This window comes from Onychostoma macrolepis, chromosome 01 (assembly GCF_012432095.1).
Source record: "Onychostoma macrolepis isolate SWU-2019 chromosome 01, ASM1243209v1, whole genome shotgun sequence".
Lineage (NCBI taxonomy): Eukaryota > Metazoa > Chordata > Actinopteri > Cypriniformes > Cyprinidae > Onychostoma > Onychostoma macrolepis.
In genome coordinates, this window is record NC_081155.1 from 23,947,997 (window position 1) to 23,975,215 (window position 27,219).

Sequence of the window (27,219 nt, forward strand, 5' to 3'; positions counted from 1 at the left end):
ATGGTGCTATCGGGTGACACAGAGGAGACAAATTGTTGAATAAAGTCCTTATTTTTGTTTTCTTTGCGCACAAAAAGTATTCCCGTAGCTTCGTAAAATTACGGTTGAACCACTGATGTCACATGGATTATTTTAACGATCTCCTTGCTACGTTTCTGAGCATTGATCGTGTTAGGATCCTTGCTGTCTATGGGAGGGTCAGAGTGCTCTCGGAATGCATCAAAAATATCTTAATTTGTGTTCTGAAGATGAATGGTCTTACAGGTTTGGAACGACATGAGGGTGAGCAATTAATGACATAATTATACATAAAGGGATAGTTCACACAAAAATGAAAATTAACAATTCCATTTTTACAGTATGCATCAAAATTCATTGGAAATTGTAACTTCATAAATAATTATGCTTAGTTAGGTTTCTCAATTTTGGATCAGCTCTCACTGTACACATATAACACATATGCATTAGGAGCACATGATATGTGCATAATTTTGTGCCACTGATGTTTTGTGATATTACAATACTACAACTGCAGAAGCACCAGTGCATGTGCGAGCAGGGAATTCAGGGACATCTACATTCTGAACACAGGTTTTATTAAAACTTGTGAAAACATGCTCCAGCAGATTAATATTCCTAACAAACAAATTTCAACAGTGCTGTGTAATTAGCATATTATTGAGATGTGTAGGAAGTCACCGCCCAAGAAAATGTCAGATCAAAGTGCCTGAAGATGAAAACTCTACCCAGGCTAATTTACACTCACGTCCCTTTTGAGCTGAGCGCCAGTGGTATTAAGTGAAGAGGGCTTGTGACAAAATGTTTTCTCACACAAACAAACTTGACATGTCAACACAAAAGACATTATCACACGCATCAGTCCATATGTACTGAAACTGGAATAAATGTCTGCATGACGGGGGTATGTTCTTCATGACAGCAACACGAAGGGAACGGTGTAACAGCCGTCTCTCTGTCAGCCACAGCATAGCCGTGTCATGTTTACCACAATTTCCAATTTCAAGGCTTTTTCTGTCCTCACAGACAAGAGCAGCTTATCTACTGAGCTTGCTTCAGAGGACATAATAGATTGTAATTGAGCCGTCTAAGTACCTTTGGTGTTTGACCCCACTTTAACAGCAATTATCATCTTGCCAAGTTTCCACCTCTAATGTCTCGGCTTCATACGGTCACTTTCACCCCAGTGGATCTCCCACAACTCTACAACATCATCTTTATTGCAGCACCATTGCGTTTATTGGTGCCACAAGGCATTAGACTGATAAGGGGATAAAAACAAGATCATATAAGGTGTGGTAATTTGATTTTTTCAATTACCAAGATATTGGCTCTGGAGTAAAATAACATGCTTTTTTTGGTGCGTGACAAACCTGTGTCGCCCAGCCAGCTCATTGCTAGGCCAAAACTGTGGCCATTTTTAACTTTAAAATGTGAAAAATAAAGAGAATTTTTATTAGTACAAACAAATGTAAGCCTTACTTGATCTGAGATTTGACTCAACAACTTTGTGTTTTCATATGCACTTAATTGTGAAAATAATGTGTTTCTGCCATTCTAAAGCTGCACTGCCAAACTCCCAGAGAAACTCTTTTGGCAGAGATGTTGATACAGTAAATGGCATCACTTTGGGCCCTTTGTAGCATAAAAAGAAAATTATGTCATTCTTTATTCACCCTCATGTCATTCCAAATATGTATGGCTGTATAACACTTTGAAGAATGTTGGTAACCAAATCATTTTGAAGACCACTGACAGTCAAACAGGTTTGTAATAATTTTCATTTTTAGGTAAACAATCTCATCAAAAACTTATTTTGTTTCTGGTACCATTACAACATTGGAGTAATTGTCAATTTAGGTGTCATTCATACAGAATGCAGTTTTGCTTTGAAACATGCAAGAAGTAGGCAGTGAAATGGGGGGAAAGCATGTGGAAAATAGGGAAGAGTTTCAAGATGCTTTCTTTTTTTAAATGGGTCATATGATGCGATTTCAAGTTTTCCTTTCTCTTTGGAGTGTTACAAGCTGTTCGTGCATAGATGAGATCCCTAAAGTTGCAAAGACTAAAGTCTCAAACCCAAAGAGATATTCTTTATAAAAGTTAAGACTCGTCCATGTCCCCCTAAAATGGCCCATTCAAACACGCCCCCACATGTCTACGTCACAATGTGGAAATATTTGCGTAATGCCGCCCAAACGTGCACGCGAGGAAAGAAGGCGTGGTTTCAGTAACTGCAGTTTGTGTTGATGCAGCTGTGTCAGGGAGACGCTGTGTGTTTCTATGCGAAAGCAAAAGCATTTTATTTGGCCTTCTGAAAGCAGATGCAATTAGGAATCATCGGTTAAGATTTGTTTACAACACAACAGCACAACCCAAATGTTCGAATTGGTGCAGCGCATTTTATGGACGACAGTTTCATGAACCTAGTAGAGTACAAGGCTGGCTATGCACGAAGGCTATTTCTAATGGCTTGAACTGATAAAACTAACTTGAAAGCTGAAGCTCGCAATTATGGTAAGGGGCGTTACATTTCCGATGCGTGCTTGTGGTGTTCGGCCAATCACAATGCACTGGGTTGGCCGATCAGAGCAGTTGGCCAATCAGAGCAGACTGCACTTGTTGGAACGAGGGGCTTTGTAGAAAACAACACGTTTGAGAGAGGCGGGGCACAGAGGAACTACAATAATGTACAGTATTTGAAAAATAATGTGTTTTATGAACATTAAAGCGTGTCAACATTCTGTTACACCAAATACACAAAATAATGATCTTTAAAATAGCATCATATGACCCCTTTAAGTTAAACTTATTTTAACTCGAGTGCTGCATTTTAGATGTCATGAGCAAGATGCTACTAAAAACACGAGGCACGAGCACAGCGGTCAGATACGTCCAGCTAGTGTTTACAATGATTGTAAGTGTTGGCATGTTTGTATGAAATATATGACTCTGATTCTATAACTCCAGAAAATTAACATGAAGGCCAACTAAATAAATTAAGTGCTAAAATAACTAACTAACTAAATAAATATTTATTTTCTTTCTTGTTATGATGTATATCACAATGTATTATCAAATAATGAAAAAATGCAGGGCGGGAACTTGATTCAAGCCATTAGTTGTTGATAGGATTGAGGTGGATATGAATGTCAGCTTGCAGTTGATTGTAAGAAAGAGGCATACATCACCAGAAGGAAGTCTGTTGTTTCACCAGAGATCGAGAAGACGATATTTTAACTAGCAATTACAAGGTCAAAAAAGAAACACACATGAATGAATCGTTTGCAATAAGATCAATAAAATTAATTTATAAAACAGATGGTGGATCTCAGGGTGAATTTCCATTTCATGCCAACTTTAAGGCTGCTCTGAGGACCCATAATTTCATACTAAAATTTCCCATAAATTCATACTAAAATATGTTAGCTCTGACCTTATGCTGTATCAGAGCTGTTCAAGGCTATATTTGTTTTGCGCAAATGAAATGCAGAATCAGTGCAGTCTTAGGCTTTTCTGTTGTCATATTGGAAAATTTTTAACATGTAAAACTTTTCATGTTTCTAATATTATATTTACATTGATCATTCATTTTCATTTATGTCACCTCTGAGCAGAAGTTTTTGGTAGAAATATTTCAATTTTTTTTTTATTAAATGCTAAGGTTCCTTACTCTTTTTTCCCCCCCTCAACATTAAGTTAATAATAAAAAAAATAAAAAAAATTATAAAGCTATAATGTCACTTCATAAATTCATACACTCCTCTGCTGGAAAAGGATGGTATATGATGCCAAACACTACAGATGGGTTTATTTCTGATGCTTCCAAGACTATCACAAGTCATTTTTGCAGTTAGACAAAACCTCATTTATGTTGGTCTGCTGTATGACATTATCTTGGTAACAAATCAGATAAATTTACAAAAGCAATGTGGAATATATCACAGAAAATCGAGCTAATGTCCCCAGGCCATGGGGCCCTCCTTATTGGTGTATAAACGCTGTCTCTTCGTGTGACTTGGATTTCTGGCCATCTTTTCAGCATCATCAATAATACATGCTGATGATTTAACTAGTTTTGTAAAACATTTCCATCCCCTACATAATTCATCTCACCCAGTCAATGCATAATGAATTGTACTCAACAGACAAACCGCAGTGTTGCAGTGTTCAGATTTAGAGCCATTGAGAGATTAACCTACCATTAAGAGTAACAGAGCCTCCACTTTTTCACCTTAGTAACAGTAGAAGCACAAAGCTCAAGCCCTGTTAACACACATAGAGATGTGAAGTTTCACATCAATGTTCTTTTGCCACATATGTTTATCTGCGAATTTAGGTAACAAGCTGTGGCAACTTTAAACAAATGTATACAAAGCTACAAAGCCTCATTTATACTTACAGCGAGAAATCTTTTTATAGATGCAAAGGTGTCCGTGTGTGTTTAGGGACTATACGATCAGGCTATATGCACGCTTGTAAGTCCTAACCCAACAGTGGCTCTGTGAATGTATGAATTACATTAAAGATGCAATGTAAAACTAATAAAACAGCATTATTAGAACACCAGGGAGTGTAGCTGTTGTTTGAGGAAGGTTGAAACTGCCAGGAAAACTGATTTCATACTTTGTGCTTCTGAGAAACGCTTCATTAAAAACAGAGGCAAGGTTAGATTTCTAACATGTGTCACTGTAAACAGTGTATCTGGTTTAAGGTTCCTCATACTGAATGTACAAGCAGACCGCATGAGCTCTAACAAAGAGATGGAAACAAACAGCTTTCTCTCTAATAGTTTTGCTTTTCTGATCTCCATCAGTCACTGCCGATGACTGAAGACCTGTGGTGGGTTTTGTGAGTGTGTGTGTTATTACAAGCTTAAATCCCCATTTACCTGAGGGATTACAAGAGAGAATGAGAGGCATGCGGATCGGATCAAAGCAGAAAGCGCTCTATAATTCCAAGAGGGTGCTTTATTAGAAATTAAATAAGAGAATTAAGAATTACTGCAAGGTTCACGGTCAGTGGCTTTCTTAATTTAAACCATGTTACTCCTTATTAGACTTTGCAATTACAATTACAGCCTGAGTTATTCGAAGGAGTATGGTGCATGAAATATGAAATGAAGGAAGCAAATTTATTCCAATTATTCATGATACGGCCGCCTGACTCCATGGCCTTTTCCCAGTGAAATAAGGTGCTTTAAATGAGGGAACATTGAAACGCAGTGATCTCGAAGCGCTATCTGGAAATATAAGGTGGCTGATATAGTCTCGTTTCAGGTTAATAGCTCTTAATAGAAATGGTGTGGAAACACTAAAGTCGAAGGACCCATATGGTTGGCCTTTAGTCTGCCAGAGCAATAAATGGCGATATCTTTTATAGGCCTCACCAGCCACTGCTCAAATTTTGTTGGTCGAATCCAAACTGAATTCTGAAAGGGATGTAGCTGAAGCCGAATACTGAATTTGAAAATGGATGTATAATGATATATATATATATATATATATATATATATATATATATATATATTTAGTCAGCCACCAATTGTGCAAGTTCTCCCACTTAAAAAGATGAGAGAGGCCTGTAATTTTCATCATAGGTATACCTCAACTATGAGAGACAAAATGAGAAAAAAAAAAATCAAGAAAATCACATTGTAGGATTTTTAAAGAATTAATTGGTAAATTCCTCGGTAAAATAAGTATTTGGTCACCTACAAACAAGCAAGATTTCTGGCTCTCACAGACCTGTAACTTCTTCTTTAAGAGGCTCCTCTGTCCTCCACTCTTTACCTGTATTAATGACATCTGTTTGAACTCGTTATCAGTATAAAAGACACCTGTCCACAACCTCAAACAGTCCAACTCCAAACTCCACCATGGCCAAGACCAAAGAACTGTCAAAGGACACCAGAAACAAAATTGTAGACCTGCACCAGGCTGGGAAGACTGAATCTGCAATAGGTAAGCAACTTGGTGTGAAGAAATCAACTGTGGGAGCAATTATTAGAAAATGGAAGACATACAAGACCACTGATAATCTCCCTCGATCTGGGGCTCCACGCAAGATCTCACCCCGTGGGGTCAAAATGATCACAAGAACTGTGAGCAAAAATCCCAGAACCACACGGGGGGACCTAGTGAATGACCTGCAGAGAGCTGGGACCAAAGTAACAAAGGCTACCATCAGTAACACTGCGCCGCCAGGGACTCAAATCCTGCAGTGCCAGGCGTGTCCCCTGCTTAAGCCAGTACATGTCCGGCCCGTCTGAAGTTTGCTAGAGAGCATTTGAATGATCCAGAAGAGGATTGGGAGAATGTCATATGGTCAGATGAAACCAAAATAGAACTTTTTGGTAAAAACTCAACTTGTCGTGTTTGGAGGAGAAAGAATGCTGAGTTGCATCCAAAGAACACCATACCTACTGTGAAGCATGGGGGTGGAAACATCATGCTTTGGGGCTGTTTTTCTGCAAAGGGACCAGGACGACTGATCCGTGTAAACGAAAGAATGAATGGGGCCATGTATCGTGAGATTTTGAGTGAAAACCTCCTTCCATCAGCAAGGGCATTGAAGATGAAACGTGGCTGGGTCTTTCAGCATGACAATGATCCCAAACACACCGCCCGGGCAACGAAGGAGTGGCTTCGTAAGAAGCATTTCAAGGTCCTGGGGCCTCATTTATAAAATGTTGTGCAGAAACCGTCCTAATTTTGATCTTACGATCGTTTCTCAGAAATGTGTACGTGCGATTCATAGAATGAACGTACGAACAGAAAACGAGCCTACGCGCCTCTTTCAGATGTGAAATCTATGAATTGCAAATTATCTTGAACTTGCGCGCAATTTAATGGTTTCAGCTCTCTGTCTTGTAAACGACTCCTAATTAATATCATTAACATATAAAATATCACCAATCATAATAATTTAGAACAGCGACCTGCAAGAACAGCTTACATTTGAAAAAATCTGCATTACTCCGACAATGAAAAGTGCGTACGTCTGCTCGGACCCTGACGTGACGCTAAGCACTTTTCCACGTCAAAGACCGTTTTTATAAATATGAGCGTTGGCGTGGATTTAAGCGTACGCACACTCTAAGATCAAATCTGTGCGTACGCACGCTTTATAAATGAGGCCCCTGGGGTGGCCTAGCCAGTCTCCAGATCTCAACCCCATCGAAAATCTTTGGAGGGAGTTGAAAGTCCGTGTTGCCCAGCAACAGCCCCAAAACATTACTGCTCTAGAGGAGATCTGCATGGAGGAATGGGCCAAAATACCAGCAACAGTGTGTGAAGACTTACAGAAAGCGTTTGACCTCTGTCATTGCCAACAAAGGGTATATAACAAAGTATTGAGATGAAATTTTGTTATTGACCAAATACTTATTTTCCACCATAATTTGCAAATAAATTCTTTAAAAATCCTACAATGTGATTTTCTGGATTTTTTTTTTCTCATTTTGTCTCTCATAGTTGAGGTATACCTATGATGAAAATTACAGGCCTCTCTCATCTTTTTAAGTGGGAGAACTTGCACAATTGGTGGCTGACTAAATACTTTTTTGCCCCACTGTATATATATATATATATATATATTTTTTTTTTTTTGCAGTTTCCACTTATTAAGTGTCTCAGAAATGCAAACTTGTCAAGAGCAACATTAAAGGAATAGGAATCTGTCATTTACTCACCCTCTTGTCTTTCCAAATTTGTATAATTTCCTTTATTCTGTGAAACCCAAAAGAAGATAGTTAGTGTATTACAAGATAGAATATTATAAGTCTTCTGAAGAGATGCAAAAATGTAAGTCTTTTTTCCACTCTCAAATCAAATAAAAACAACACACACACACACACACACACACACAGAGAAACTATATTATTGCAAAATAACACCTTCGTGGTGATTCAAGACAACCTGATAAGTTCAGAATACTTAAAACATTTGCGGAAACCAATGACCTCAAAACATTTAAGAAAACTAACTAATTTTTTTAAGTTAACTAACTCTAAAATTGAGTTAGTAGAACTACATTTCTATTTTGTTCTACACAAACATGTTAACTTCGGTTTTAAGGTCCACTGAAATGCCTTGAAACGTGCAGCATTATTCTATGTGGTGACGTAATTTCAATCAAAACAGGAAGACAGAGCGGGACATATCGAGAAGCCCTGCCCCCTTTTTTAATGGCCAATAGCGTTTAGTTTGTATCAGCTCGGTAAAGCTGCATTTGACAGCTTATGACAGCCACAGACTAATAGATTACACCGTTAGATTTATATGAAACTGTTACTAAAGCAAAACAGCGATCATAATCATGCTGAGGACAGGGGTGCCGTAATGGGGGCGGAGGAGTGGGGGTTCTGTTAGTTTAGGACAATTCCAAGGGCCCAACGAGGGAGAGGGGGCCTGAATGCAATTTCTACCGAAGGGTGGCCGAGTCTACATGTTGTTCAGGGGACCCAGAAACCATAGTGGCGTCCCTGGCTGAGGATGAGTACTTTCAAAAGTGTGAATGGCAATATATGGGTGAATGGCGCCGTTGTTATGTCTTCTACTCATCAGTGTTGTTCCTAATACAGAGTCTGTCTAACAGTTTCTCCTCCTAATTTCATCCTTATCACTAAAAAAATATAGCATCCTGTGTAGAATTCAAACGGGTCTGAAACGTTTTGTGGGCTGCGCAACTCAGGACTGGAGCAGACTGTATGCACACCACGGCGGTTTGCATGATACAGCGCAAAACCAGACTACATTTGCCCCAATGGAAAGCTACACTGTCTGAATCATTCCCTATCCCCTATATAGTGCTCTACGTGCCATTCACCACACAGAAAATAGTAATTCTGTGAACACATGACCGATTTCAGCCGCAGCTTCAGCGTCTATTTATAGTGTAGGGGCCAGTGGCAAAAGTGATCTTATATCTCCTAAATGCGAATTCTGTCACGGTTTTGGAGCACACTAGCTTGTAGTTAACCTAATAGCAAACATATTCCTACTAAAAGCCAAAGAACTTCATGGGGACTGTAATCAAAATATTGAATAAATTAACTCATACACATTGATTGCATTAATATCATATTAATAACACCACTAATGGTTAAGTGCAAGTTAACAATAGCTCATGCTAGCATATGCTAATGTAGCTAATCAAAGTAACTATCACTATACACTTGCATGTATATAAGCAACATGCAGGATATATAGCCTTGAAAGTTTACAGCCCATCTTCAGCCTAACCACAGGCTCTACTCTTCACCACAATGGTAAGCCTACAAAACATAAACATAACAGAAATCCCTGCAAATCCAAACATAAAAGAATATTAAGCACTAACACATCTTTCCCTATATTAATCTTGTGCAAAAATGGTTGCACACAAAATAATGCTTCATTTCAACATACAGTACATTCCCCTTCTACAGTCTGACGCAAAGCATGCTGGAAACAAGAAATCTGCTGCAACTCAGTCAGATTAAGTTCAGCTTAATAAAATCACAGTTTGAGTTCATGTAACTTTTTTCTATTAAGAAAATCTACTTTATTCTATAATAGAAACTGTTCAGTTTTACAGTGAAATCAAACTATATGGCAAATATGGCCTACCTATCGAGTAAATAATGTGAACAAATGTAGGCCTATAATGGCACATGCTGTGACCCATGTCAGGAACTGACTATTGTTAGTATCATATGTGATTATCCAACCATGTTGATTTAGCAATTGAGGTTAATAGAGGGCCCGTGGCGTCTCTAGATGCAGTCAATGAGTCAACAGGAGCCACTGTAATTTTGGCATTACAGTATAGAGGCATTACAGAACAGAGGGGTCAATAACAGGCAATTTCACCAATGAAAACTCCTGCTCCACACACACACACTGTATAACTAATAAAAAAACAAAGCATGAAAAATTAAATCACACAAGGAAACAAACACAAATGTGCATGCATGTCTGACTGGTGTTTGGTGGTGAAAATACATTTATATAGGAATATTGTTCTGTTGACGGTCTAACAAAATTGTGTAAGCAGAAATAGTAACTGCTGGTCAGAAGAGAATCCTCATCTGCTATGATATTAATAACAATAGATAACAAACAAGTTTACTTTAGAGTTAACATTTCTAAGAAAAAAAAAAGAAATGTTCACACCTTCATAAATACAGTCACACTCATACACTCAATCCCCCTCACAGTGTGGGAACGTTGTTTCCTCACATATCTTGTGATTTTGACTTTGTTGCTTAGCCAGACACAAATGACAGCCAGCTTCCCCAACAAACCAATTACCAGTGTTAGAATCATCCAGAATGCACTTCTCTTCCCAGCACTCAAATAACGAACGTTCTGACATTCCAGATTTGTTAAGCTGTATAATGGGGAACTCTAAGAGTGGTGACTAGAATTCAGTCATTGTGTTATTGGACGCCTCCCATCAACCCTCAGACAGGGATAACACTTTAAAAGGAAGGACTGGCAAACTAATGAACACTGACAGCACCCCCCAAGCTGTTTGCATTCCTGTCAAAATGCTAAGCAGTAAATAGATGCTGGAGTCACATATGCTTTTATCTCCGCCAGCATGATGGAGGTTAAGAATGAAGCTGGGGACTCCCTTGCAGAATCAGTTATTGTTTAATATTATAAACCTTTCATTTCATTTCCTCTGATGTTATTCTAATCATATCTTAATAATAGGTAAAGCTAGTCTGAAAGAAATCATTTACATTGGAGATAATGAGTGTTTGCTTTTTGATCAAGGTTTATTAATATTGTAATTTGAGAGTATAATAATCAATGAGGTGTGCAGAGAGAAATCACATTAATTAGCTGTCATTGAAAATCAAGCCTGCATTGTAGAGTGTGGTGTAGGGATGTCAAATACACAATTTGGAAACCCTGTGGAAGGGTTTGACCCGGCCAGTGAGATCCTTTGAGGAACAGTAAATTATATAAAATATATGATAAAAACATTCATGTTCATTTGTTATAGTGGGTTATATTCAAACTATTCTTTTTTTATCTGCAGTGGGACAATGTTTTAATTTGTCATGCTGCATGTTTGCGTCTTACAGGGCAGAACCTTCTTTTAATTGCTGCTAAAGTTATCCAGTGTTATTTTCTAATTGCCAATTTTATATTTAGCTTATTTAAGTAATATCGAGAAAGATTAATATTCTGAATATTAACACAGTTGTGATTCGGCTCTTCCTAATATTCAGACCCACAGCTCAGTTGTAAGTGTGATATTGCTTTTGTTCAACATTTGAAAAATATTGAGTAATTTAAGTTTTTGGTGTGTTCACACCATGCCGTAATTGATGTAATTACTAGATGACAACCCTGACGTTCTACTCTGAGCTGTTCTTGGAATTATGCATTTCTATGGCAACATTCTTAACGCCAAAATGAATCTGAGTCATTTGTATAATCAATAGACAAAAGCACAATACAAACAACTGCAGTTATGCAAATGCCTTATTCATAAACTTTAGTTTATTTAGTAGGACACTAGACATAAAATGGTTATATTCTCTGCTATCTACGTTAAACTTACTGTATACCTTTTGTTTGTGTCATTTATTTCCGTTTAAACTTGCATTAACAAAAGTAAATTATATGAATTATTAAACAGAAATATTAAGATTATTTCACTTCACTGCTGAAGCCACATGCATTTTGAATGTTTCCACATGACGTTGAAGTGGTCAGATGGTACAAGTCAGAGCTCTAAAAAAAGTTGTCAAGTCATAAATATAAGCACCTTTACAAGTCAGAAATACTCATAATTATGGTAATTCCAAAATGGTGCAAATGCAAAACCACTGCCAGAACATTGAAAATCATTCCAAATATAATCAATGCATCTCTGTACTTAAATTGATCAGCGTTGCAGAACGAATATTTGGCAGTGTCTGAAATTGTCCTAAATAGGGCACATTTTGAATTGCTCTCATTCAATTCCATAATGCACCGGAATAACAAGTGTACAACCAATGTTCATTCCACATCTAGAAAATACCCAAAATGCACTGTGAGTCTTGCCGAATTAATTACCTCGTCTCACCAGAAGATGGTGTCTGCAGCCGAATCATCCATTCATCGGTTTTCCAAAACACATGTCCAATGTGGGTACAGCATAATATCGTACAGGAACACATTTATTTTTAATTAATTAAATTGTTATGGAAACTAGCATGTATAAAACTCCATTAAACTGAGTTCAAGATAAATCCTTTCATTACTACTGGAGCTGCCAGTTTGCTAAGATTTATAATGATTATAAAACAGCAAGCACAACTGATGCAAAAGCCCTTCAGGCACACTCAGTGTCCGAGTTTGCTCACTCGTTTTCATTCACTCCTCAACTGGACTATATTTGTGGACTAAAGTAGGGAATAGTGAATGAGGGTATAGGGGGGCGATTTTGAACACAGCACTTGAACGATTCACAGACTCACAATCAAAATGACACTTGTCACCACCTACTGGCGAAAAAATTTAACATTCAGAAAGGGTCACTGAAAAATAAAGAAATAACTTATTCAACAGGAGTACCTACTCACCCCGAATAATGAAAGATGGAGGTATCAAAACTCATGTGTCAAACTACACTGCACCCCTATAATCAGATGAGTGGTTGATGGGGTAATTGTCACAGAGCCTTTACCCTTGGCCTGTACGGTTGTTGAGCGTCACATAAACCTCCGTCATGCTTGATAGGGCATTTAAAAGTTAGAGATTTAGCATTTGTCACCAGCTGCAAACAGCAAGGACTCCTGAGAAGCTGACTATACATGCCTAGTCCCATAATTCATACTATGAGAGGCAAAACACGGTGCAAAAGGGACATGATGGACACACACTCGCTCTTTTTGTGGCTCGTCATATGCAGGTAGGCTCCCGACACCGTAGCGGTGGCTCTGAAAACAAACGCGGTGACAGAAGAGCGTGGCGGGGCTCGAGAGGTCCATAAATAACGGTAATTACGTGTGACGCGCTCACTGGCGGCTGACCTCGGGAGCTGACGGCCACGGGTGCACATCCGTGACTCGCACACTAGGCAATACGGGCGATTGAGTGGAAAGCAGTCGAGATTACAGGAGGATGGAGGAGAGGAGAAAGAGAGAGAGGGACAGAGGAGGAGAGACAGGGGAGGGATATGGGGAAGGCTAATGTATGTTATGGCTCCTGAGTGCTAAGTGCAGCTGTAAGCTTCACAGGAACATCAAAACACAATTGACTGGCTGAGCACTGAGCCCTCAGAGTACAGCTGGAGAAGAGATAGAGAACGACAGAGAGAGGAGAGAAAACCGGATGACTCACATCTCCCTGCATTCATATGCTTTGAATACTTGATAGCAGCCTTAATGTTACATTGAAAAGATTGAGTTAATAACTGTGTAGTTCATTAAAAATGTTTGACCTTTCAAACAGTGTTACATTTTTTTGTTGTTGTTTTTTTTACATTTATTTTTAGTCAAAGTTTTTTACTTTTTTAGTTTTACTCTAATCACTGAAATGGCATCTAACTTTAGTATCAAATACAACGTGACTTACACACTCTGACTAGCATGTCACTTCAAGTGAACTTGTGTATTTGCATGCATTTTGTACAGATACAAGTTGTAATGTCATGAAATATTATGTTTATGTAGGGCAGTAAATATCCCAGGGTGGCACACTAAAATGTATAGTGAAAAAAAAATAAATAAAAAAATAGTAGGCCTAACCTGCAATTGTTATTTCAATCTGATGCACTGCTTTATTCCATAAAATTACTTTAGTCAGTTTGATATAGCAACATTTTTACAGGTTTTTAAAGGGTTTCAACATTGATAATAATATGAAATGTTTCCTGAGCAGCAAATGAGCATATTAGAATGATTTATGAAGGATGACACTGAAGACTGGAATAATGACTGCTGAAAATTCAGCTAATATATTTAATATATTTTAAAATGTATCTGAAAATGTATTTAATAGTATCATTTACTATTAAAATGTAAATGATGCTATCACAGGAACAATTTACACTTTAAAATATCTTAATAAAGATCACAGTTAATTATTATTATTATTAAGTTTTCGCAAATATAATTAATGTGCAAAAACTTTCATATCAGCTCTGTGTATTAAATGTTCTTTGAAACAAGAACACAGAATTTAATTGGGACAATAGGGACATGTCACTACTAATATAAAGTGACTGAATTGTCCCTAGCAATCATTTTGATCAAATAATTAAAATATATTTGCATATAACCACTTTTGTTTTAATTTTAGCCGCAACTAAAATGGGTATTACTATTGACATTACCTGAGAAGTTAAAGCTTTTGTTAAAGTGTTTGTCTACCTTAAAATGTCAATTTCAAAATCTTCTAATAAGGGGAATGGCTCGTTTCTTTCCCACAATCCCCCACAAACGACTTCTTCTACTTAATATTATTGTTATACGGTGGTTGTAAGTTTGGTATGCGGGTATGAAACTCCGTGAAAAGGGTGGTTAGCTTTACAGTACATCAGCAACAAATGCACGTGTACAGATATGCACTGTAATTATGATATCTTTACGGCAGAGAATTCCACTAATAGGGGGCTCCAAAGTCGCTAAAATAAATAAAGCTACACTATACGATATAGCTGCTTTAAGAAAGCTGCTTTTTTGCTGAAATAACCACAAAATTAACAACAACAATATTTATATCAATCAGATTTTACTATATCAACCCAAAATCATTGCTACAATTTATTTGTAATTTTAAATAAAGTGATGTATGACATCATTAAGATGCTAAGTTTGTTCATAAGGATAAACTTGATTTCAAACAAACAAAATATCATCCATAAAAGATTAATTTAATAGGTCTTTCTTTTTTTCTCAAATTCGTTTCTAAGAGCCTAAAGCCAAGAGTTCTCTATATAGTATATGGCTCTTCCTTGCTCGTTTTGCCTCAAATAGAAGTGAAGAAATGAATAAATAAAGTGACCTTTGCATAGTAAAGTGCAATCATATGCTCTTAAAACGGCGGTAGAGGTTATCTGAGTCTTCTCAGGTTGTATAAAGCCTTCACCGTAGTCCAACAGGGAAGTGCTGTCAAAATTTACAGAGGCTTTAAAAAAAAGCTCAAGTTTTGCTTGCGCCAAAGGCTTCCAGTATATTATAAACCCATGGGTGAGTTATATAAGAACTGCATTAATCCCCTCTTTCTATCTAGCCATCTAGCTATCTTGCAACTTCATGCTCAATGTTGGCTCTGTCCTTGCAAAGTTCACTGCCTTAGATTCTGTGAACATTTTATTTCAGGAGAGTGTTGCGAAAATAACCAGCACAAAGTAGCGTTCTCATTTTATTAAATCTAGCCACCCACTGCTTTCTTTGACAGAAGCTTGTCATGTTTCCCAACTGTTCAGCTTCAGCCCCTTTGATGAATTGCCATCGTCTTTTTGCTAATTAGCAAACTTCCCTGCCATTCACCTGAGTGGAAAACATATCTATCACAAAACTTAGAAAGAAAGAAAAAAAAAAAATGTTTGACACTTCAAGATAGACTCTGGAACCATTTTATCCTAAATAGCCAAAAGGCAAACCAGCGGTTCTTCAGCCCTAGCGATAATTGAATATGTGGCATGGAGGGTGGTCAAGGTCACGCAGTTGAACTGATAGTGAATTGAAAGGTTATCGCAGGAATGTCGGTCACAGTGGGTGAGGCATCATGGCCGGATAGTAGTGTCAGACGGTTGCTTCTTTTAGAGCTCATAACTTATACTATGAGAAAGAAGAGGAACTTTTTCAGAGATCACTTCTTGTCAGTGACTCCCATGAGAGAGTTTCTATGCAGGGATGCATACAAGACTATGCATGTATATTGGGGGGGGGGGGGGATTACCAGCATGATGTCTTTTATATAATCTAATGTCTGTAAGTGCATTAAGTGCACTGCAAAATATTGTCAGGATTAAGCAATTAACAGTAATTTCTTGCAAAATACTGTATTAAAAATAATGTAATTTTACTGTGACAGGCTGGACATTTTCTGTTGTAACACCATAAATAATAATAACTATATTGTGCTGAAAATAATGGTTTCGTTTGAAGTCAATTTTGGTGATTAGTGTACCCTGGAAACTTGGACCTTATTTACTTTTGATTAATTTCTCCCAGCTGGCGTAATAGTGTTACATGACTCAAGTGGTTGCACTGTGTTACATGGAGCAAATAAATTAAGAGATTGACTCATATGACCTTCTCTCTGCTGCAGAACACAATAGGAGATATTCTGGGGGAAAAAAAGCATCCACACTATTATATTATATAATATTTGTCAGAATAAAGCCTAAGACTATTGACACAATTGGGATGAATACGAGTCATGAGTAGGCATCAAAGGCAAAGGTGCATTCAGTAAGTTTTGCATACTAACTTTACACCTTGTTTACACTAAAGTTTTAATAACCAGCATAAATTAAAACCAAAAAATTCCACATCACTATTATTCACCGACAGTGTTGGGGAGTAACTAGTTCCATGTAACGGAATTACGTAATTTAATTACAAAATAAATGTAACTGCAATCCGTTACAATTACTGTGAAAAAAAAAAGTGTAATTAAATTACAGTTACTTATGAAAATGTTAATGATTACAAGGGGATTACATCCGAATATTTCTTGTCTTAATATTTACCCATTCTTGTTATGATTTTAAATCTGTATTTTACCTCAGAACGATCTCAAAGTAAAAAGAGGTGCTCAAGTCTGATTTTGTGGACTGCTGTGCTTTAAAATTAAATGATTATAATACTTATTCAAGTGATGAAGGATTTTGAAAATCTAACAGTAATCAGTGTTGAGTACCACTGTAAGGTTAGCCCTGCTGGATTGAATTGTTTGAAAATTATTAACAGTTGAAAACATTAGTTAGAAATTTAGAAAAATAATAAGATGCAATCAGCTACATTGCTTTAATAAAGTAACTGAAATAGTTACACTACTTATTACATATAAAGTAATGTAACTTCTAATCTGTAACCTTTCAAACATTGATCACTGACAAAAATTTGACCAATAAAACGCAAAACTTATGAACTCGTAGTATACAGTTGCAATTTAATAAGAACGAACAGTATAACTACTATGGTAAAAATGAAATTGCATGCAGCAATTAGTAGCTATGAACACAAATTCACAATTCTGAGCAACAGTTTAAAAATGGAATTCAGTAGCAGCATACAGTGCACTGTATCCTTTCTTAAGACTGATATAACCATTTAGCTGACGGATTTACATTTTGTAAGCTCTCAGCAGCCAAGATAGGCTCCTCAGGCAAGTGAGAAAGTATGTCTGGTGGGTTTTTTTTTTTTTTTTATGAAATTGACGTGTTTTGAGTAGTACTCCCTCCCTAACTCAGAGATTAGAAATTGAGCCATCATTCTCTGTAAGACTTAGAGCAAGACCAAGAGTGAGAGAGTGCGTAAGAGTGAGGTGGAGAAAAGGAACAAAAGAAGTAGGAAGATATATTGGAGTGCTTTTATGTTAGTGCTTAGCCCCTTTAACTCCAGAGACCTTTCTCTCTTTCTCCCCAGAGGTCTCGGCTCATTTTAATAATGCTCTCTTGATGTACTAAGCATTCGTGTCATGGAAGGTTAAAAACCAAGCCCCCTCAATGGCTTTTGTATTCCTCTCTCTCTCTTTCCTGCTTTTCTGCCTCCTACTTGCAGACTTTTTTTTTTTTTTTCTTTTTACTTAGAAATCAGTGGCTTTCTCGCACACACTGAAATTTCAGATGAATGTGTATTTCAGAACAACAGAACAACAAGTCCACTGTAGCCACTTGATATACAAACCACGTTAATAAAGCTTTTGCAGTTAAATGTTTGTGATCCATCATCAAAAGGAACATCTTTTAAAAATATGTGCCCAATTCTTAGATATAAACTATTTGTGTTGGTTTCATAGGGTTTTGAAAAGTTTTTTTTACCATTTTTAAGAAAAGTTAAAAATGTCACATGGTCACATATGACGTCCCAAGCCCTGTGGTCTCAGCACTCCCAAGTCTGGTGGTCTCAAATCCAGAGGTCCCTTAAAGGAACACTCCACTTTTTTTTGGAAATAGGCTCATTCTCCAACTCCCCCAGAGTTAATAAGTTGAGTTTTACCGTTTTTGAATCCATTCAGCCGATCTCCGGATCTGGCGATAGCACTTTTAGCATAGCTTAGCATAGATCATTGAATCCTATTAGACCAGTAGCATCGCGTTCAAAAATGACCAAAGAGTTTCGATAGTTTTCCTATTTAAAACTTGACTCTTCTGTAGTTATATCGGCGGAAAATGAAAAGTTGCGATTTTCTAGTCCGATTTTGCTAGGAACTATACTCTCATTCTGGCGTAATAATCAAGGAACTTTGCTGCCGTACCATGGCGCAGCAGGCGCAGTGATACGCAGCGCCTGAAAGTAGTCCCCAGCCAGGTACCTGGTTATAATATAGCTGGGGACTACTTTCAGGCGCTGCGTATCACTGCGCCTGCCGCGCCATGGTACGGCAGCAAAGTTCCTGATTATTACGCCGGACTGGGAGTATAGTTCCTAATCATATCGGACTAGAAAATCGCAACTTTTCATTTTCCTACCGGTCTTAGTACTGCGATATAACTACAGAAGAGTCAAGTTTTAAATAGGAAAACTATCGAAACTCTTTGGTCATTTTGAACGCGATGCTACTGGTCTAATAGGATTCAATGATCTATGCTAAGTGCTATCGCCAGACCCGGAGATCGGCTGAATGGATTCAAAAACTCAACTTATTAACTCTGGGGGAGTTGGAGAATGAGCCTATTTCCAAAAAAAGTGGAGTGTTCCTTTAAGTCCTTCTGTTGTACTTCCTGTGATGGCAGTTCTTTAAAAAAAAAAAAAAAAAACTGTATTGGTTTTGTAGGGTTTTGGAAACCTTTTAAATCATTTTCAAGAGAGATTTAAATGTAATTACTTTTTTCTTTTTTTTTTTAAATCATGGTGTAACCATCCTAATCATTATATTCACAAATGTAATTCATGGGGTTATTATTCAGTAATTCCATGAATTAAATTTCAGACATCTTGGCTTTTCATTAAATCTTTGGGCCAGGGGTGCCAAGTTCCTGCATGGGGAGCCTCAGCCCTGCAGAGTTTCAGCCTTAATTAAATGTGGTCGGTTGCATAAACTGCTTAAACTAGTCTTACAAGGTAGTCATTATTATTAATATTATTTTTTAAGTCGGTTGCATAAAAAAGTAGATTTTAAGGCAAAAAAGACAGAGACCTTGGGTAATTGGTCAGATTAGTTCTTAAGACACAACATAGTGGCTATGGCAACCACAATCTTGTGTGTTTAGGCCGCATTTACTTGTCTGAGATGACAGCTCCTCTGTATTGTTCTGTTTCAGCCACGGAGGCCGTCTATTTCTGTTCTGTTACAGCCATGGAGTTTGTTTGGTTCCGTCTCCCTGCTCTACTGTGGTGGTCTTTCAATCTGTTGTGATGGTCTTCTGCTCCACCATGGCACTGTGCTTATATGAGTTTTGTGTTGTTGTCATCCCCTGCTCTATCGACATCACCTTGCTCCCCCTCTGCGCCAGCTCCACCCCAGCTACCTGCTTTGCTGGACCTGCCTTGACCCCCTTGTTCAGCCCTGATTTTCTCCAATTCCACCGACTCTGCCTTGGTACCTTGCTCCACTATAACCTCCAGACCCACTTCCATCTCACAGGCCTGACCTTCCATCCACCCCCTTTGTCCGCCTTCACTGCACCACCTTTCTTTTTTTATGTTGCTATCTTTGTGATTTTGTGGAATTTTAGTTTGTAGTTTTGCTCTATTCCTGTTTTCTGTGTTTCCCTCTCATTACTCTTTGATTGTTTGCACCTGTGTCTTGTTAGTTTAATTACCCCTGTGTATTTAAGCCCTTGTTTTTCCTGTGTTCATTGTCTGGTCTTGTTCTTTTATGCATGTTGCGTTGTTGGATTCAGTTATGTTTCTTGTTGTCCTGTACTTTGGTTATTATTATTTTTAAATCTGTCCTTGTGTTCTCTGTAGTGATGGCGAAGTGAAGCGTTCTGAACCAGCGAAGCTTTCAACACAATTGTATCGGAAAAAGGTCCATTACTCAAAGATTCTCAAAACAGTTTATGCTGTGGCCATCTAGTGGTCATAAAAATTACTAACAACTTCCAAAGTGTTATGTTCCATTACAGCCGCTGGTTTCACATCTGGTCCTACAACTGATTCTTTGTTTTATTATATTTTATATACATTATGGTCATTGTAAAAGTCATTCATTTGTGTAGGTGTGCTGGCACTAAAATAAGTAAAATAAATAAAACATAAATTAAAACTATGATCTGTTTATTTTAACTCTGTCTCAGTCCTTAGACTGTCATTTCATGGCCAAAGTTCATTTTTGAGCTCAATATATACATTTTGATTAAGAAAAAAATAAAAAACAATGCTAACACATTAAAATGTAATATAATGTAAAGGAAACAGCACTGATGTTCGCTTTGTTTGAACCAGATATTGAAGCAGTCACGTGGTATTCAGGCGTATGAAGCTTCGGACGTCATAGATCACATGCATTTCTCAAAACGAATCAAGCTCCGATACAGTGCTTCAATGTGAATACAAGCTTCAGAGCTTCCGTGTTGAATGTAACATCACTAGTTCTCTGCATTCACTCCATGACAATATAACACCTTCCTCCCTCTATATGTAGGAGGAGAAAGCAACAGGAAGGTGTTATGTCTGCTTTACAATAATTGCATTCTTTTTTTATTCTTATGATAGAAAGACAGTTTGAATTTCAGATGCTGAATTTTAATTCAGAAATTAAAAATTATATATCATAAAAGTGTATTCAAGTATGTATGTGTGAATTTCATTTTTAATTCATTTTCTGGACAATCAGTAAAATGTTTAGAGTTGTGGTGCAGCAGTAGTGCATTTGCTGGAGACAGGTACCTTCTTGGGGTGTGAGTTTAAGGCTGGCCTGTGCCGTTTCCCAATATCTTCAATAAATCTTCAATAAAATCAATAAAACTGTCAGACCAGGAGCACATATGCTCTTGATTTGCAACATGTTGGAGTTAGGGTGTTCCTGGGGACTTGAGTCCACTTGATCCTGTTCTTTCACTCCTACATTTTTTCTCCATGCACTAAACCTTTTTCAATAAAACTCACTACTAGCGACTGTAATCACTGAATCAAGAAGATTGTTTTGCACAAACAAGGGTACTCATAGCTTAGCACGTAATGACTATATTATACACAAATCTATATATATATACCTGAAGTGGCAATGATATTCTATGTGTTTATCATTGGCACCTATGTGCACACCAGCCCACGTTATAGCCACAATTAGCTCTCTCCTGCAACATTCCCATTCCTCCACCATCTCTGCCATTTCAAACCGCCGGCTCAACACCCACACAGCCACACAAGTAACCCCTGAGAGGCCGACACTGAGTCTGTGCGCCTGTGTGTGTGCATGTGTGGTGTCGTGCTTTATGAGGATATCAAGTATAGCTACTGTGAATTCTTTAAAGAGAAGAGGAACAGCCGGGAGGGACCACTGTCTCTGCTCTCTGAGAATGAGAGGAGAGATCAAAGAGAGAGGAAGAGAAGGGGAGTGAGGGATCGGAGGGAGAGAGAGGGAGAGAGAGAATAAAAGTGAAAGAGCTTGAGCTAGAAGCCTTTGATCCTCCAAAATAGTGACCTTTGCGTGAACCAACAGCTTCCTCCCATGGAGGCCCTGCCAATATGGCATAGTTCTGATTAAAACACAACTTCATTTGAAGTTGGATGAGCTTTTGATTGGGCTTCATGAGGAAAATAAGCCGTGAAAAAACAGCTTCTTTAACAGAGATAGAAGCTAATCCTAATTTAAGATAATAAACCTTTAAAAATTAATTTGCTCTAGATGGATGAGGCACTTATATTGAAAAGGTCTGTTTTCATGCTCTTTAATAACAGCAATTGTTTGCTAAGCTAAAAGCATATAATATGGTAATTTCAGACAATAATGGAAATCAGGTGTGGTCTCACTTCAAATGTAAACTTCCATACATACATATCCCACATTAAGCCCCACTAATCAGCTCACTCTTTTTTTTTTTTTTTCTTTTTTTTTTAAGGGATAGTCTGCCCTCCATAAATTGAATTTTTGTCTTCATATACTATATACCCTCATGGTGTTCCAAATCGGTATTTTTTTTTTTTCAGGAACATAAAAAAATAATGTTTTGAAGAATGTTTACTTTTTTTTGTCCATTAAGTGAAAGTCAATGGGATCCAAAACAACAATAGACCCCTTCAACCCCATTGAAAAAAAAAAAAAAAAAGGTTTTTAAAATAACTTATTTTGCATTGTACAGGTTTACATTTCATCTCTTCAACAAATTGAAAAGTTGTTTGCACATCATTATGAGTCTGACGTCCAATTCAATGAGTGAGTTAGTGACTCTCAAACCACTTAAACCATTTCAATCTGATTTGTGTACTAACCAGTTCTGTGAATCAGTTCAAGAAAAGAATGATTCACTACTTCTCTCCAAACTTTCTTATATAGTTTTGGTAAAGGCAAAAATATGCAAAGTTTCAAAATGGTCAAAGACTGGCCTGTTTGACGCAGTCATGGAACTTTCTTCTTTTATAACATGAGTGAACATTGCAACCATACCCTCCCTCCATCCCTCCTCGCCTTACCAACTTCTTTTCTCTTTTCTCTTGTCTCTCTCTCTCTCACTCTCTCTGCCTTCCCTATGGGTATTTCATCGAATATTTATGTCCTCTTCCCTCTCCAGAAGTGTCATTTTAACTTTAACAGGCTTTGAAGCCAGAGAGTTTGACACCACAGAATGTTGTAAAACTAAAATAAAAAGCATCGACCTGTCTCCCTATCTACAATAGCTTCATAGCAAGTCAACTGGAGATGCTGAGCTCTTCTCGCCCTTTAGACATACAGTATCATTAAAGCTAGAAAAACTGGAAAAAAGTACTGACTTATGAAGAACAATGAACAGTTTTAAAGGTTAAGAAGTCAGTTTCTCATTGTTTTAAAGGTGTCCATCATAAATACAAAGAATAATCTTTTTTTACACATTTGCCAGGTGTACTCTTTGTATTCATGCTGGCTTCAAATGGTTTGAAAAAAAAAAAAAAGTTTAAATATAATGACTCTAAAAATTATAATGTGGTTTACCCATAAAAGTATTTACTTTGAATATTCATCTGAGTGATGAATTACATCAAGAATGAATTTTGGAGAGTCACTCCACATGACATTTTATTACCTGAGCTAACCTTGATACACAGTGATACTATAGTGCAATAGTAGTCCTCTCTTAAATATCACTATTTAATAAAGTTCTCTTTTCAAATAATTAAATCAAGCTTTTTTTTTTCTTCATTATGATATCAGAACATTTAATCCTGACATTGTGCTGAATGCCTCTCTAAAAATATCAAAATCTAAATTAAATTCATCATAAAGGGGGTACATTCAAGTCATTGTGTGTATGATTTTTTTATGTATTAAAGGGGTCATGAATTGAGAAATCAAAATCCGCTTGATCTTTTGACATAAGAGGTCATTGTACTATAAAAACAAGTTTCAGAACTCAAAACTTTCTCGTTACTCTAAAAACAGCTTACATTGAAGCCAGTCTGTCAAAATGACAGGTTGTGGAATGTGCCACTTTATGACATAATAGTGTGGATAAGCACCATCTCTGCAGAAGAAGATCAACGCCTGCTTCTACATCGCTGCCTGTTTAGCCCCACCCACCGATTCGCACATGTAGTGTAAATAACGAGAGAGGCAAAAGCAGGTCTATGCAGGAATCCAACTGTCACAGTGCACACAGCAGGGAGGAACGAGGAACACGCAGACGAGGAGTAACTTCAAAATAATAGTCTTTAATGACGACATCAGGGCAGGGCAGGGCAGGGCAGGGCAGGGCAGGGCAAGGCAAGGTTGAGACAGACAGGAACACCGGGGAATAACAAGTAGACCAGACAAAAACAAACTAAACAGGCAGGAACTAAATACACATGACAATTACTGATAATGACTAAAACACAGCTGGACAAGACTTAACTAATAATCACACTTAACAAGGACAGGAACATGACCAAATAAGGAAACAAGAGGCAGGAACACATGACACACTTGACAGAGGACTGACACCAACGATAAAGATGGTGCCTAAAACATCAAGATGCTTTACAGTGCCAAATTGTGGAAAAACACAATCTTTGCATTGCCTTCCTTCTAATTCCAAAATAATGAAAGAGTGGATGAACTTCATTTTTAATGCAGATCCAGATCGCGTCAGTAAGAACGTGGTCCTTTGTTCACTACATTTTACTTTGGATTCGTCTACAAACAAGGCACAATTCAACACAGGATTTTCAGAAAGATTGAAACTAAAAGACGATGCTGTGTCGACTATATTGGATCCGACAGTAATGTCACAACACACAAGTGTGAGCAACTATTTATATTACGTGATCATTATTGCTTTGTTTATTATTACAGGTCGTTTGATATGTACTGAGCATTGATGCATTTTTATCCTAAATCAGCATATCAGTGTAGCATGTAGGCTGTCAAACATACACAACTATTAGCCAATCATAGCAGTGGGTGTCTACATTCCGCCACACCTATTCACACAGAGCGTTCTGATAAGGAGGGTCAAAAAGCAGAAAATAGCCTATTACTTAAGTTATGCTTTTTGATGTAAAAATCTTGATAACATGAACAGAGAACAGTACAAAATGATTTAAAAAAAAGGCAGTCCCTTTAATGAATAAACAAATAGACTCCCCCCCCCGCGTGAAAAAAAATACAAAATAATAATTACCCCTAAAGTTAAAATAAACTGTACGCGTGTTAGATTGTAATATACTGTATAGCTTGTATCACACATCTTTAACAGTACAGTAATGTAACAAGAACAACAACAAGAGCCCTTCAAAACAGCAAACTGTAAAACAGCATAAAATATGACCAGATGACTGATCTTTCACAAGGCTAGTAATTATAAGCCAATTCCAGGTTAAAAAGTAGCATGCATTTGTGTGGCTAGTGAGGAAGACTTCAACTCTCAGACAAGCCAGTCACCTCGAAATTGATTCCCCAATTGATTCACTCTGACTGGTCAAAGCCAGATACTGTGTCCACGGGAGAGCTGATATTATCTTTCAGCCGATCAGCGATGGCTCTCCATATTCTTGGAGATGAAGGAATGATTAGGCCGTCCAGTGCATGTCATCTTTGACAGTGATGGATCAGAGGGAGAGTGTAGCCTTTGATGAAATAGAGAAATGGCCTGGGATCATAAAGCCAAAGGTAGGCCAAGCTCAGATTGCACTTCAGTTGACCATCACTGTAACTCATTTTTCATCAGATCGTCTACCTCAAGCCTCATATCATTCACAGAACTCTTATTCCCCAAATAGACTTGCCACCAATAGAATAAAGTCCAAAAAAATAATAAAGTCCTTTTATTTATTTATTTTTCAATATTTGCAGAGCTTTCTCCACTCTATACTCCACAGAGATAGTGTCACCTCCACAAAGGTTGATATGACCTAAGATAACCACTTCAGTGATGATAAAATATATGGCTATTTCTGTTTTCCCCCCTCACTTTTCTAGTGCAGTTCATCAGAAAAGCAGTTCAACAGTAAAACTCCAGAATTATAACAGAGACATTTCTTTCCCTCTTTCATTCCCTTTTTACTGAATATTCAGTTGTAACACCTGTGACCGCCAACTCTTGTATATTTTAAAGTTCTGTCTTGTTGATTAAAATTGTATGTGGGGAATTCAAATGCAATTGTTAAAGTGATTTTCATGCATTAACCAACTTTACAAAGGGACCTTGGATGTTTTATCAAATAATCTTGAAATACGCAGAGCTCAGTTTGAGAATTCAAAAGACCTTCCTGTTCCTTTTTGCTGTATAAAGCAGACACCAAAAACATTTGGACATGGTACGAAACTGAAAATAAGTCATCTATGCATTTTTCATCAAAATGGTTAACATATGATGTATGCCAGAATTATTTAGTCCATTTAATCAGCTGCAATCTCACATTTGGATCTGCCTCCATCCAATCAACAATCATTGAATAAAAAATTACTAAAGTCCCCAACCTACATCCTATGCTTTTTTCTTTTTTCTTTGGTGATTAGTTTTACTCTGATGTATGTCACAATACAGAACAAATGCAATGTCGCTACTTGCGTTACATTGCGACATTAAGTCACACTTAAAAAAATAACTATAACAAAATATCAATATCAAACCAATCAGCTATATAGATAGATAGATAGATAGATAGATAGATAGATAGATAGATAGATAGATAGATAGATAGATAACAGTATTTGGACATGTTCTGGTTGTGAACTTTTGTGCAACATGTCTGAAGTTAAAGTGATGAATTAATGAATTATATCTTAGTTAGGACACTTGAACTTGAAGGAAAAAAATTGAAAAAAATAATCAAATAAAATTAAAGTTTAAAAAATCTAGAGAAACACTCTATGAAACTCAGTTTCATTTATTTGTAGATACATTATTTGATCATTTTTTATATTATCATTACAGTGTGATGACTTAAGTCTCCAAAGATGTCCAAATACTCTTCCACGGTATAGCCAAATTGACTGTGTCTTCTTACAGCGCCATAATGAATGTCTTGCCTGAAGCTAGTGTTTTTTTCCTCCTGCATCTTTCAATGGACAAAGGGGTAGGATGAAGAATGTGCCCTTCTTCACACAGCACTCAGTTCACAGAAACAAAAGACATCCAATCTAAAAGACTACTTTAACACTAAGACCCTCTGTCTAAGACCATCATTTTTACAAGCCATCACAGTACATCAAATATAAAGGGTGAAATCTAAATGAAGGCTTGTATTAAATTAGTTTAAACGTCATGATTATTATAGCTGCAGTCTGTTTTAATTCCTTCGCACCGCCTAATCTGAGGTTTAAGTAATTGTTTATTCCAAGTGTCCTGCTATTCACCGAAATAATAGACAATGAATCCTACCCACAACTAGAATGAGTCAAGCACTAATCCTATGGAAAAGACATGTGTGCCAAGACAAAACATTAAAATGAAATGAGCAAAATATATCAAGTG

The 27,219-nt window shown here is 37.2% G+C and overlaps 1 pseudogene; it reads right to left on the reverse strand.

The window, feature by feature from the left end:
- LOC131543895 (uncharacterized) overlaps positions 1–19,783 on the reverse strand; it is a 43,618-nt pseudogene extending 23,835 nt beyond the window's left edge.
- Positions 19,784–27,219: the final 7,436 nt, after the last annotated feature.